The sequence below is a fragment of the Dendrobates tinctorius genome, unplaced genomic scaffold (genome assembly GCF_039654945.1).
Source record: "Dendrobates tinctorius isolate UK_male_01 unplaced genomic scaffold, ASM3965494v1 ptg000196l, whole genome shotgun sequence".
In the NCBI taxonomy this organism is placed as follows: Eukaryota; Metazoa; Chordata; class Amphibia; order Anura; family Dendrobatidae; genus Dendrobates; species Dendrobates tinctorius.
In genome coordinates, this window is record NW_027361863.1 from 17,786,378 (window position 1) to 17,799,410 (window position 13,033).

Sequence of the window (13,033 nt, forward strand, 5' to 3'; positions counted from 1 at the left end):
CTGGCGTTCTTCTTCCTGCCTCGGCCCCTTTCCCGCCACTGGCTTCTTCTGCCCCTCCTTCCAGGGGCGGCGTCTTCTTCCAGCGCCTCCATACCAAGCCAGTATACGAACCCCTCGGGGGGTGGGCCATGTATCTGTCACATAGTAATTCAGGCAGGGAAGGCCCGGCCCAATACTCTTTGCGGTCTTTCCTAGGACCTCCCATCTCTTCACGCCCTTCTTCTCCGCGCCAGCAGCCATTTCTAATGTCCATTTTACAGTCTATCAAATCAGGTCTTCTGCACATTTTCAAAAGTATAAAGTCTCACAAATTTCAGGTGCACAGAACCCGATGGCATCGGGTCTCGTAATCCTGTTTGTGACGCCAAAATTGGGTCTCCCAGTCCCAGGGCTATGGGGTACTCGGTACCAGGCCGGTGTCAGCGGGATGTGTCACAGTCCGTGGCCCTGGGCGCCCAAATCAATGGTGGTTTGTGATATAGTTTATGTGATAGTTCGTGACGCCACCTGTGGTGTTTGGCAAGCAAGATGTTAAGCCAACGCTGCGTGCAGATCCTCTGGGGCTGATGGTGTGTTGCAGCATAGATGGTGTAGCTCCCCACAGGTGAAGCTGTAACCCCAGGGCAGTGTAGTTGCAAAAGATGGGAATAGGCGCAAGCGGTGTGAGGAATGTTGGTACCCAGATGTAGCAGTGCTGACGGTGTTAGCGCACAAATGAATGGAAGACACCAGGGCCTGCAGTTCCAAAGCTTTACTCACAGTTCGTGGTACACACTGGTGCCTGCCTCCGTGCCGTGTCCTCCAGGGCAGAGACTCAATCAACCTCCCAGGCAAGTCAGGATTCTCCTCTCCAACACCCCGCCAACATGTACCTCTCCTGAACGACTCCTCTATTGCGCCTTGTAGTGTGAAGAGCTCCAGTACTGTGGTGTTGTGAGTTCATTTTCCCCTTCATCACTGAGGCCCGGGGAACTCCCTCTTCTGGTAAGGAAAGGTAGTGAGCCTGATTATCAGACACCTGAGACTAATGATGATGACTGGCTGAGTGGAGTCACAGACTGGATATAAGGCTGCCTCGCCCATTCTGCCCTGCGGGTGATTTCTCTGTGGACTCCTAGGACACCAGTCTGATTCCTGCTCTCTTAAAGCTAAGTTTTTTGCTTTGCCTGTTGCATTTGTGTTTAGTTTTTGTTTTCCTTTCTTTTCTGGATTCTGCCATTCCCTGCTGGGGTGAGCTGAATCTCCTTTTGCCTGTAGCTCTGTCTTCAGTATATGCCTGAGTACTGACATAGCTTTTTGAAGCCTAGCGTCTTCAGGGCATTTTTCACTGTCAGTCTGTTGGCTCTTATTTTCATAGGGTTTTTCACGGATTGCAGACAGCAGCCTTTCTGTCCATTTCTATATAGTTAGTTTGGGCCCCGTCTTTGCTCAGCCTATCTTTCTGTCTGTGTTTGTGTTTTCATCTTGCTTCACCGTCATTCATAGAATCATAGAATCGTAGAGTTGGAAGGGACCTCCTGGGCCATCTGGTCCAACCCCCTGCTCAAAGCAGGATTCGCTAAATCATCCCAGTTAGATGTCTGTCCAGCCTCTGTTTGAAGACTTCCATTGAAGGAGAACTCACCACTTCTTGTGGCAGCCTGTTCCACTCATTGATCACTCTAACTGTCAAAAAGTTTTTTCTAATATCTAATCTGTGTCTCCTCCCATTCAGCTTCATCCCATTGCTTCTAGTCTTTCCTTGTGCAAATGAGAATAAAGTTGATCCTTCTACAATGTGACAGCCCTTTAGATATTTGTAGACAGCTATTAAGTCTCCTCTCAGTCTTCTCTTTTGCAAACTAAACATTCCCAAATCCTGCAACCTTTCCTCATAAGACAGGGTTTGCAGACCGGTCACCATTCTGGTCGCTCTTTTCTGAACTTGCTCCAGTTTGTTGATGTCTTTTTTAAAATGTGGTGCCCAAAATTGGACACAATATTCCAGATGAGGTCTGACCAAAGAGGAGTAGAGGGAAATAATTACTTCACGTGATCTAGACTGTATGCTTCTGTTAATACATCCTAGAATTGCATTTGCCTTTTTTGCTGCTGCATCACACTGTTGACTCATATTCAGTCTGTGATCTATTAGTATACCCAAGTCTTTTTCACATGTGCTGTCACTTAGCCTTATTCCTCCCATTCTATATATGCTTTTTTCATTTTTATTGCCCAGATGTAGTACTTTGCATTTCTCCCTGTTAAAAACCAATTTGTCATTATTTGTGGGGGGCTGCCTTTTGCTTTGGGGTCTGCTCTGGGGAAGTTTAGATTTCCCCTTTCTTTCTTTAGGCCTATTTATATCTCCGGCTGTGATCGAGGGGTCTAGGGCATCGTAGGAACCCCCCACGGCTACTGCTAGTTGTGTTGATAAGTTCAGGGGTCTGCAATCCGATAGCTGCCAACTTCTCTGGTTTTCTGGACTTAGCTAGCTTTTCTGTTTTTGCCTCCTACGGTGACTCAATCATAACACTGTGGTACTCTGAAGTTCCTCCTGTCAGATGTTCCTAACAACGCTCCTTGTATGACAGACAGCTGTAGCCTCTCTCGGGGACTCCCTTCTCCGGAGTCCTGGCTCTCTATTCAGTTGCTGTTGTGCCCCAAGTCTTAGATGGGAGTAGTGCATTTACAGCCAACTACTCCACCGGTGTCTGCTGCAGAACCATAAGTGTCCATACAACCTCAGGGATCGGGCCCCGGCCTTGCGCTGAGAACCTATAGGCAGGGTTCCTCTTCCAATCCACAACTCCTCTCTGTTCTCCTACTCCTTCGTTCCGCGCTGTTCCTTCTCTCTCTTATGGAAGCTTTGGTTGCAGTTCTACGTCTTTCTCCTTCTGTTCCTTTCCCGTGCCAGCTGGCTCAGATCACTGAGGCAGCCGCAGTACTTCTTCCTCCATCCCTTCTTCCAGGGATCCTCACTCCTGTCTGAGTGACTGCCTTCACTCTCACTCTCCTGTGAATCTGACCTCCAATTCTAAACTTTCCCACTCTTTTATATCTAACTCCACCCACCTCCCAGCACATCTCGTGTTACGAAGCAAGGAACCACGAAAGGTGCTCTGCTACCCTCTAAGCATGAAGCCGCAATGTGGTCAGTGCTGCACTATCCTGTGTGTGGGATGCAGGTGTTGGAGCGAGGAAAGGAGTTCCCAACTTACCTAGGTGGTGGGGCACTACACCTTAGGAGAAGGTGCAGTACCTCTGTGGCGACTAAGCCTCAGGGGCACCACAGCAGCAGGGTATAGCTTATGAGGTGCAAGGATTCTATCCATAGCCCTCTGGAAGGTCGCTGGAGCTCCCTGCAGGCTAAACGGCATCCGGACATACTGGAAGCACCCGTCTGGTGTGGAGGATGCCGTCTTCTCCTTGGCTCCCTGTGCCATGGGGATCTGCCAGTATGCCTTTGTCAGATCCAAAGTGGTTATGTACCTGGCAGGTCCAAGTCTCTCGATGAGCTCATCAACGCGTGGCATGGGATAAGCGTCGAACTTGGAGACCTCATTCAGCTTCCGGTAATCGTTGCAGAGCCTCCATTCACCATCAGGTTTTGGGACCAGGACAATCGGGCTCGACCAGCCGCTCTTGGATTCCTCAATGCATATAAACTTGGCACACACCCAAACGAATGATGTTGCAAAATTGGTGATTTTAATAGATGGCAGTACATACATAAACGTTTCGGTCTATGACCTTCATCAATGTACGTTAGAATGTACTGTGAGCACTTTGTGAATAGGTTTTAAGGAAAACCAATGCTGCAGGGAGGTAACTATCGCCGTCCCACGTGCAATACTGTGGTGTGTGGATGCGGTATCCGCCGCGGATCCTATGGCGCTCACTGTGGCGGATACCGCATCCACACGCCACAGTATTGCACGTGGGACAGCGATAGTTACCTCCCTGCAGCATTGGTTTTCCTTAAAACCTATTCACAAAGTGCTCACAGTACATTCTAACGTACATTGATGAAGGTCATAGACCGAAACGTTTATGTATGTACTGCCATCTATTAAAATCACCAATTTTGCAACATCATTCGTTTGGGTGTGTGCCAAGTTTATATGCATTGATAGTCACGGATTGGGATCCTACTTGTGCACCATTCCGGTATCTCAAGGGTAGTGCCAACGGTTTTTGTTTGTATACTTGGATTCCTCAATGACCCCAAGCTTCAACATACGCTGTACCTCCTTGGAGATTACCTCTCGCTGAGCCTCAGGAATACGATACGGTTTCACGTTCACCCGCACTTCGTGCTCCACCACCTTCGTGCACCCCGGCAACTCTGAAAACAGGTCCCTGTTTTTCTGGAGTAACTCCCAGCACTGCTGTTTCTGGGCCTTCGATAGTGTCTCCGCCCTGCAACAATGTCTATATGCCATGCAGTATATATCTATATGTGTCATGCAGTAGTTATCTATATGCACCATGCAGTATATATCTATATGTGCCATGCAGTACTACGAAACACCGCTGATGACGTCGTGCTCTTGCGAGAGTGACGTCATCTCTGGCCCTTCTCACTAAGCATTACTGGGACAGGAAGATGCCGGGAGCGTGGTGAGAGGAGGGACCGAGTCCGGGGGTCGTCGGAAGGTGAGTATATAACTATTTTTTATTTTAACAGAGACTCTAGAATACCCAATGCAATAGAATCGGGCCACCATCTAGTGTATTATACTCCTGTTACTCCCAGAGCTGCAGTCACTGTTCTGCTTTTACCTAATGTATTGTAGTCCAGTTACACCCATAGCTGCAGTCACCGTTCTGCTCTTACCTAATGTATTATACTCCTGTTACAGCCAGAGCTGCAGTCACTGTTCAGATCTTACCAAATGTATTGTACTCAAATTACACCCAGAGCTGCAGTCACTGTTCTGCTGTTACCAAATGTATTGTACTCAAATTACACCCAGAGCTGCAGTCACTGTTCTGCTGTTACCTAATGTATTGTACTCCAGTTACACCCAGAGCTGCAGTCACTGTTCTGCTGTTACCTAATGTATTGTACTCCAGTTACACCCAGATCTGCAGTCACTGTTCTGCTGTTACCTAATGCAGTGTACTCCAGTTGCACCCAGATCTGCAGTCACTGTTCTGCTGTTACCTAATGTAGTGTACTCCAGTTACACCCAGAGCTGCAGTTACCGTTCTGCTGTTACCTAATGTTTTGTACTCCAGTTACACCCAGATCTGCAGTCACTGTTCTGCTGTGATCTAATGTATTGTACTCCAGCTACTCCCAGAGCTGCAGTCACTGTTCTGCTTTTACCTAATGTATTGTAGTCCAGTTACACCCAGATCTGCAGTCACTGTTCTGCTCTTACCTAATGTATTATACTCCTGTTACAGCCAGAGCTGCAGTCACTGTTCAGATCTTACCTAATATATTGTACTACAGTTACACCCAGAGCTGCATTCACTTTTCTGCTGTCACCTAATGTATTGTACGCAAGTTACACCCAGAGCTGCAGTCACTGTTCTACTGTTGCCTAATTACCTAATGTATTGTACTCCAGAATATGTACAGGACTGGGCCTGTGTAATGAGCAACGCAGCAGTGATGCCTTTAACGGCTGTAATGTGCCTGTACAATAAGCAATGCGGCCGTGTTGCCATGATGACTAAGCAACTGTCGCTGATTGGTTGTGGCCTAACTGCCGTGACCAATCAGCGAGGTGGGATTTCCAATTTCCATTACAGACAGACAGACAGACAGAATTAGACAATTATATAGTAGACTAGATGGTGGCCCGATTCTATCGCATCGGGTATTCTAGAGTCTCTGCTAAAATAAAAAATAGTGACCTCCTGACGGCCCCTGGACTCTTTCTCTCCTCTCCATGCTCCCGGCATCTTCCAGTCCCAATAATGCTTAGCGCGAAACACCGCTGATGACGTCGCGCTCTCGCGAGAGTGACGTCATCTCCAGCCCTTCTCGCTAAGCATTACTGGGAAAGGAAGAGCATGGTGAGAGGCGGGACAGAGTCCGGGGCCAGTCGGAAGGTAAGTATATAACTATTTTTTATTTTAACAGAGACTCTAGAATACCTGATACGATGGAATCGGGCCACCATCTAGTGTATTATACTCCTGTTACACCCGGAGCTGCTGTCACTGTTCTGCTGTTACCTAAAGTATTGTACTCCAGTTACAGGCAGAGCTGCAGACACTGTTCTGCTGTTACCTAATGTATTGTACTCCAGTTACACCCAGAGCTGCAGTCACCGTTCTGCTCTTACCTAATGTATTATACTCCTGTTACACCCAGAGCTGCTGTCACTGTTCTGCTGTTATCTAATGTAATGTACTCTAGTTACTCCCAGAGCTGCAGTCACTGTTCTGCTTTTACCTAATGTATTGTAGTCCAGTTACACCCAGAGCTGCAGTCACCGTTCTGCTCTTACCTAATGTATTATACTCCTGTTACAGCCAGAGCTGCAGTCACTGTTCCGCTGTTACCTAATGTATTGTACGCAAGTTACACCCAGAGCTGCTATCATTGTTCTGCTGTTACCTAATGTATTGTACTCCAGTTACTCCCAGAGCTGCAGTTACTGGTCTGCTTTTACCTAATGCATTGTAGTCCAGTTACACCCAGAGCTGCAGTCACCATTCTGCTCTTACCTAATGTATTATACTTCATTTACAGCCAGAGCTGCAGTCACTTTTCTGCTGTTACCTAATGTATTGTACTCCAGTTACACCCAGAGCTGCAGTCACCGTTCTGCTCTTACCTAATGTATTATACTCTTGTTACACCCAGAGCTGCTGTCACTGTTCTGCTGTTATCTAATATATTGTACTCTAGTTACTCCAAGAGCTGCAGTCACTGTTCTGCTGTTACCTAATGTATTGTAGTCCAGTTACACCCAGAGCTGCAGTCACCATTCTGCTCTTACCTAATGTATTGTACGCAAGTTACACCCAGAGCTGCAGTCACTGTTCTGCTGTTACTTAATGTATTGTAATCCAGAATATGTACAGGACTGTGCCTGTGTAATGAGCGATGCAGCAGTGATGCCTTGGTGATGCCAGCAGTGACTCCTGGTGCAGCCAGAGCTGCAGTCACTGTTCAGATCTTGCCAAATGTATTGTACTCAAATTACACCCAGAGCTGCAGTCACTGTTCTGCTCTTACCTAATGTACTGTACGCAAGTTACACTCAGAGCTGCAGTCACTGTTCTGCTGTTACCTAATGTACTCCTGTTACACCCAGAGCTGCAGTCACTGTTCTGCTTTTACCTAATGTATTGTAGCCCAGTTACACCCACAGCTGCAGTCACTGTTCTGCTGTTACCTAATGTATTGTACTCCAGTTACACCCAGAGCTGCTTTCACTTTTCTGCTGTTATCTAATGTATTGTACTCCAGTTACTCCCAGAGCTGCAGTTACTGGTCTGCTTTTACCTAATGCATTGTAGTCCAGTTACACCCAGAGCTGCAGTCACCATTCTGCTCTTACCTAATGTATTATACTCCTGTTACAGCCAGAGCTGCAGTCACTGTTCTGCTGTTACCTAATGTATTGTACTCCAGTTACACCCTGAGCTGCAGTCACCGTTCTGCTCTTACCTAATGTATTATACTCCAGTTACTCCCAGAGCTGCAGTCACTGTTCAGATCTTACCTAATATATTATACTCCAGTTACACCCAGAGCTGCAGTCACTGTTCTGCTGTTACCTAATGTATTGTACGCAAGTTACACCCAGAGCTGCAGTCACCGTTCTGCTCTTACCTAATGTATTATACTCCAGTTACTCCCAGAGCTGCAGTCACTGTTCAGATCTTACCTAATGTATTATACTCCAGTTACACCCAGAGCTGCAGTCACTGTTCTGCTGTTACCTAATGTATTGTACGCAAGTTACACCCAGAGCTGCAGTCGCTGTTCTGCTGTTACCTAATGTATTGTACTCCAGTTACACCCAGAGCTGCAGTCACTGTTCTGCTTTTACCTAATGTATTGTAGTCCAGTTACACCCAGAGCTGCAGTCACCATTCTGCTCTTACCTAATGTATTATACTCCTGGTGCAGCCAGAGCTGCAGTCACTGTTCAGATCTTGCCAAATGTATTGTACTCAAATTACACCCAGAGCTGCAGTCACTGTTCTGCTCTTACCTAATGTACTGTACGCAAGTTACACTCAGAGCTGCAGTCACTGTTCTGCTGTTACCTAATGTACTCCTGTTACACCCAGAGCTGCAGTCACTGTTCTGCTTTTACCTAATGTATTGTAGCCCAGTTACACCCACAGCTGCAGTCACTGTTCTGCTTTTACCTAATGTATTGTAGCCCAGTTACACCCACAGCTGCAGTCACTGTTCTGCTGTTACCTAATGTATTGTACTCCAGTTACACCCAGAGCTGCTTTCACTTTTCTGCTGTTATCTAATGTATTGTACTCCAGTTACACCCAGAGCTGCAGTCACTTTTCTGCTGTTACCTAATGTATTGTACGCAAGTTACACCCAGAGCTGCAGTCACTGTTCTGCTGTTACTTAATGTATTGTAATCCAGAATATGTACAGGACTGTGCCTGTGTAATGAGCGATGCAGCAGTGATGCCTTTAACGGCTGTAATATGCCTGTACAATAAGCAATGCGGCCTTGTTGCCGCGACGACTAAGCAACTGTTGCTGATTGGTCGCGGCAGTTAGGCCGCGACCAATCAGTGAGGCGGGATTTCCATTACAGACAGACAGACAGAATTAGACAATTATATAGTAGATAATTAAACGCATCTTACATTATACACGTATACGTGCCATACAGTGCATAATTATAATCCCATTACAGTACATAATTAAAAGCGTCATACATTACATACATATACGAGCCATATAGTACATAATTCAAAGCTACTTGCAGTATATAAGTATAAACACCAAGCAGTAAATAATTAGACTGCCATACTAATCAGCCCCATACACTGCACAGTGCAGAATTACAGGTGCCATATAGTACATAAATATTTGCTCCATACAGTGCAGAATTATAAGTGCCATAGAATATGCTACTTAAACGTCATTTGCAAATACTTCCCTGCAGATGACTGAAGCATAGCCATACACAAGCAAAGTGTTTGTAATGCTGCCATACAGTGCTCACATATTACCCATATACAGTAATCAAAAATATACTGCATACATAGTAATCTAATACCAGCTCTGTACAATGCGTGATTAAGATTCACGGTGGCGTCACCTGTCAGGTGATCTGACGTCTGATGTCGCGCACTCATGTCTGAATGGGTATTTGCATCCTCCGCCAGTAGGGGGCAGTGTAACAGGGAGGATACTGGAACCAATGGCTTGCACAGGATATCACAGTGATGACCGCACTGATGGACGCTGACATATACATTTCCTGTTCTCTTTACAGCTTCAGTAAGCTGCAATCTATTGCCCCCTGTTATCAGCCATATTAGGGTCCAGATTAGCAAATAGTCTGAAATAAATAAGTCTTTGTTATTTTGTATCTACGGTCCCTGTCAATCGCGTTTTTACCCTTTTTATGTCTTGTGGTATTAGTTGCCGTTTTTGTGCCAAATTCCTCAAAATGGCAAGTGCAACTCAATTCATTCCTTTTTTACAAAATTAAAATTGGTCTATTTCTCTGTCTTGAACTGTTTTTTGGGTTTTTTTTAGACTTCTTAGCACAAAAAGTCTCGAGTAGCAAAATGTCGCAAAAAAAAATTGCAGGTGCAAACAAAAAAAAGGGTACAAAACTGGACAAAAAACAGGCGCAAAGGCAACGATGAATCGGAGCCTTTTTTTGTGAGGTCGCAGACCGCAGACTGATACTGCAGTCATGTGTAACGCTGCGCCATCAGCCTCAGACATAGGGCTGTATGTATAAAATTAATTGTTGGGTACCGTACCGGTATGGGCGGGGGGGTGGAGTTTGGCATTGAATAGAAATGTTCACATTCGCTGGCAGCAAGCAGAGGTATTGAACAAACTGAAGGACTGAAGTGTCAAAGTTTACTATAAAGTTACCAAACTTTTCATTATGCAATAAATGAAGGGGTATTCCACTGGTTTTACCTTTTGGGGCCCTGAAGGAACTTTATATATTAATACTTCAAAGTGCAAAAAAAAATGGGAAATAGGTGGGGAATGGGATGATATTGCGTCCTATACAGGGGTGGACACAGACAGAACAGGGCCCCCAAGCAGAAGATTTGCAGTCCGCTGTTTCATCGTAATGCCCAATTCCACCTGTTTTGGAAGTGGTAGTGGCCCCTGGACGTTCTGGGCCCCCCGGACCTGCACAGGTTGCACCAATGAACCTATACGGTAATATGTTTGTGCCAGCTGCCATGCTGCATGTATCGCCCGCTGGGCACCCGCTGCTCTGCTCGCAGGTAGAGCAGGTTATGTAAAGGATTTATGTAATTTCTGTGTGTTCTCAGTAACAGGATCCTGCCAGTAGTGAAGGGATTAGGATAAAACAGAGAATAGGGATCAATTCCTAATCCCAAACTCTTTGTCACCGCAGAGACGCCCAGCGCGCTCACTTATTATCCAGACAGGATTATACACGGGGAGATGGATATATCGCTGCCTAAACAAATACATAGCGTACCTCACGTCCCGCTCCGGGCTGCTTGATGCCCCAGCATCAAATAATATTGTACAATAATTATGTAATACCTTAAATCCTTCAAGTGTTGCCAAAGTTTTGTTTAGATTCATTTCCTTATGTATCTTCCTGGGAATCGCAAGTTCATTTTCTCTGACGCAGAGCTCCAAATCCCCTGCATAGATGTAGATTCTGCTTGTCCGCAGTCACCACTAGGGGGAGCTCACTGCATGTTGATATACTATTGAGCTCAATATTATACACGAAGGTCCTAGAAGACGTGAAAATGACGCACACTAAATAATATGCTGCAGTTCGCTAGGCACGGTAGACAGTTTTCTCCTTATGTCACTTCATGGCAAGAAATATTTTATTGTAATATTTAATGTAAGAAAATGACTCATCTTATGACTCACTCAAACTTTGTAAACACTTTTCCCAACAACTTTTCAACCAGAATTCTATATTTTCATTAGTCATTTTCTCTCTGGACTCAAAACTTTATACAGAAACAGTAGTGATTGGGTAGATTTGCTCTTTATGCAGAAAAACTATGGCCCTGATTCCACAAGACTGGATTTATTCTGTTATCCTGTACTGATTCTGAGCAAAATCCTGTATTACACTCCAGAGCCGCACTCACTAGTCTACTGGTGCAGTCACTGTGTACATACATTACATTACTGATCCTGAGTTACACCCTGTATTATACTCCAGAGCTGCACTCACTATTCTTCTGGTGCAGTCACTGTGTACATACATTACTGATCCTGAGTTACATCCTGTATTATACACCAGAGCTGCACTCACTATTCTGCTGGTGCAGTCACTGTATACATAAATTACATTACTGATCCTGAGTTACATCCTGTATTATACCCCAGAGCTGCACTCACTATTCTGCTAGTGCAGTCACTGTGTACATACATTACATTACTGATCCTGAGTTACATCATGTATTATACCCCAGAGCTGCACTCACTATTCTGCTGGTGCAGTCACTGTGTACATACATTACATTACTGATCCTGAGTTACATCCTGTATTATACTCCAGAGCTGCACTCACTATTCTGCTGGTGCTGTCACTGTGTACATACATTACATTACTGATCCTGAGTTACCTCCTGTATATTATACTCCAGAGCTGCACTCACTATTCTACTGGTGCAGTCACTGTGTACATACATTACTGATCCTGAGTTACCTCCTGTATTATACTCCAGAGCTGTACTCACTATTCTGCTGGTGCAGTCACTGTGTCCATACATTACATTACTGATCCTGAGTTACATCCTATATTATACTCCAGAGCTGCACTCACTATTCTGCTGGTGCAGTCACTGTGTCCATACATTACGTTACTGATCCTGAGTTACATCCTGTATTATACTCCAGAGCTGCACTCACTATTCTGCTGGTACAGTCACTGTGTCCATACATTACATTACTGATCCTGAGTTACATCCTGTATTACACTCCAGAGCTGCACTCACTATTCTGCTGATGCAGTCACTGTGTACATACATTACATTACTGATCCTGAGTTACCTCCTGTATTATACTCCAGAGCTGCACTCACTATTCTGCTGGTGCAGTCACTGTGTACATACATTACATTACTGATCCTGAGTTACCTCCTGTATTATACTCCAGAGCTGCACTCACTATTCTGCTGATGCAGTCACTGTGTACATACATTACATTACTGATCCTGAGTTACCTCCTGTATTATACTCCAGAGCTGCACTCACTATTCTGCTGGTGCAGTCACTGTGTACATACATTACATTACTGATCCTGAGTTACATCCTGTATTATACCCCAGAGCTGCACTCACTATTCTGCTGGTGCAGTCACTGTGTACATACATTACATTACTGATCCTGAGTTACATCCTGTATTTTACTCCAGAGCTGCACTCACTATTCTGCTGGTGCAGTCACTGTGTACATACATTACTTTACTGATCCTGAGTTACATCCTGTATTACACTCCAGAGCTGCACTCACTATTCTGCTGGTGGAGTCACTGTGTACATACATTACTTTACTGATCCTGAGTTACATCCTGTATTATAGCCCAGAGCTGCACTCACTGTTCTGCTGGTGCAGTCACTGTGTACATACATTACTGATCCTGAGTTACATCCTGTATTATACCCCAGAGCTGCACTTACTATTCTGCTGGTGCAGTCACTGTGTACATACATTACATTACTGATCCTGAGTTACATCCTGTATTATACCCCAGAGCTGCACTCACTATTCTGCTGGGGCAGTCACTTTGTGCATACATTACATTACTGATCCTGAGTTACATCCTGTATTATACCCCAGAGCTGCACTCACTATTCTGCTGGTGCAGTCACTGTGTGCATACATTACATTACTGATCCTG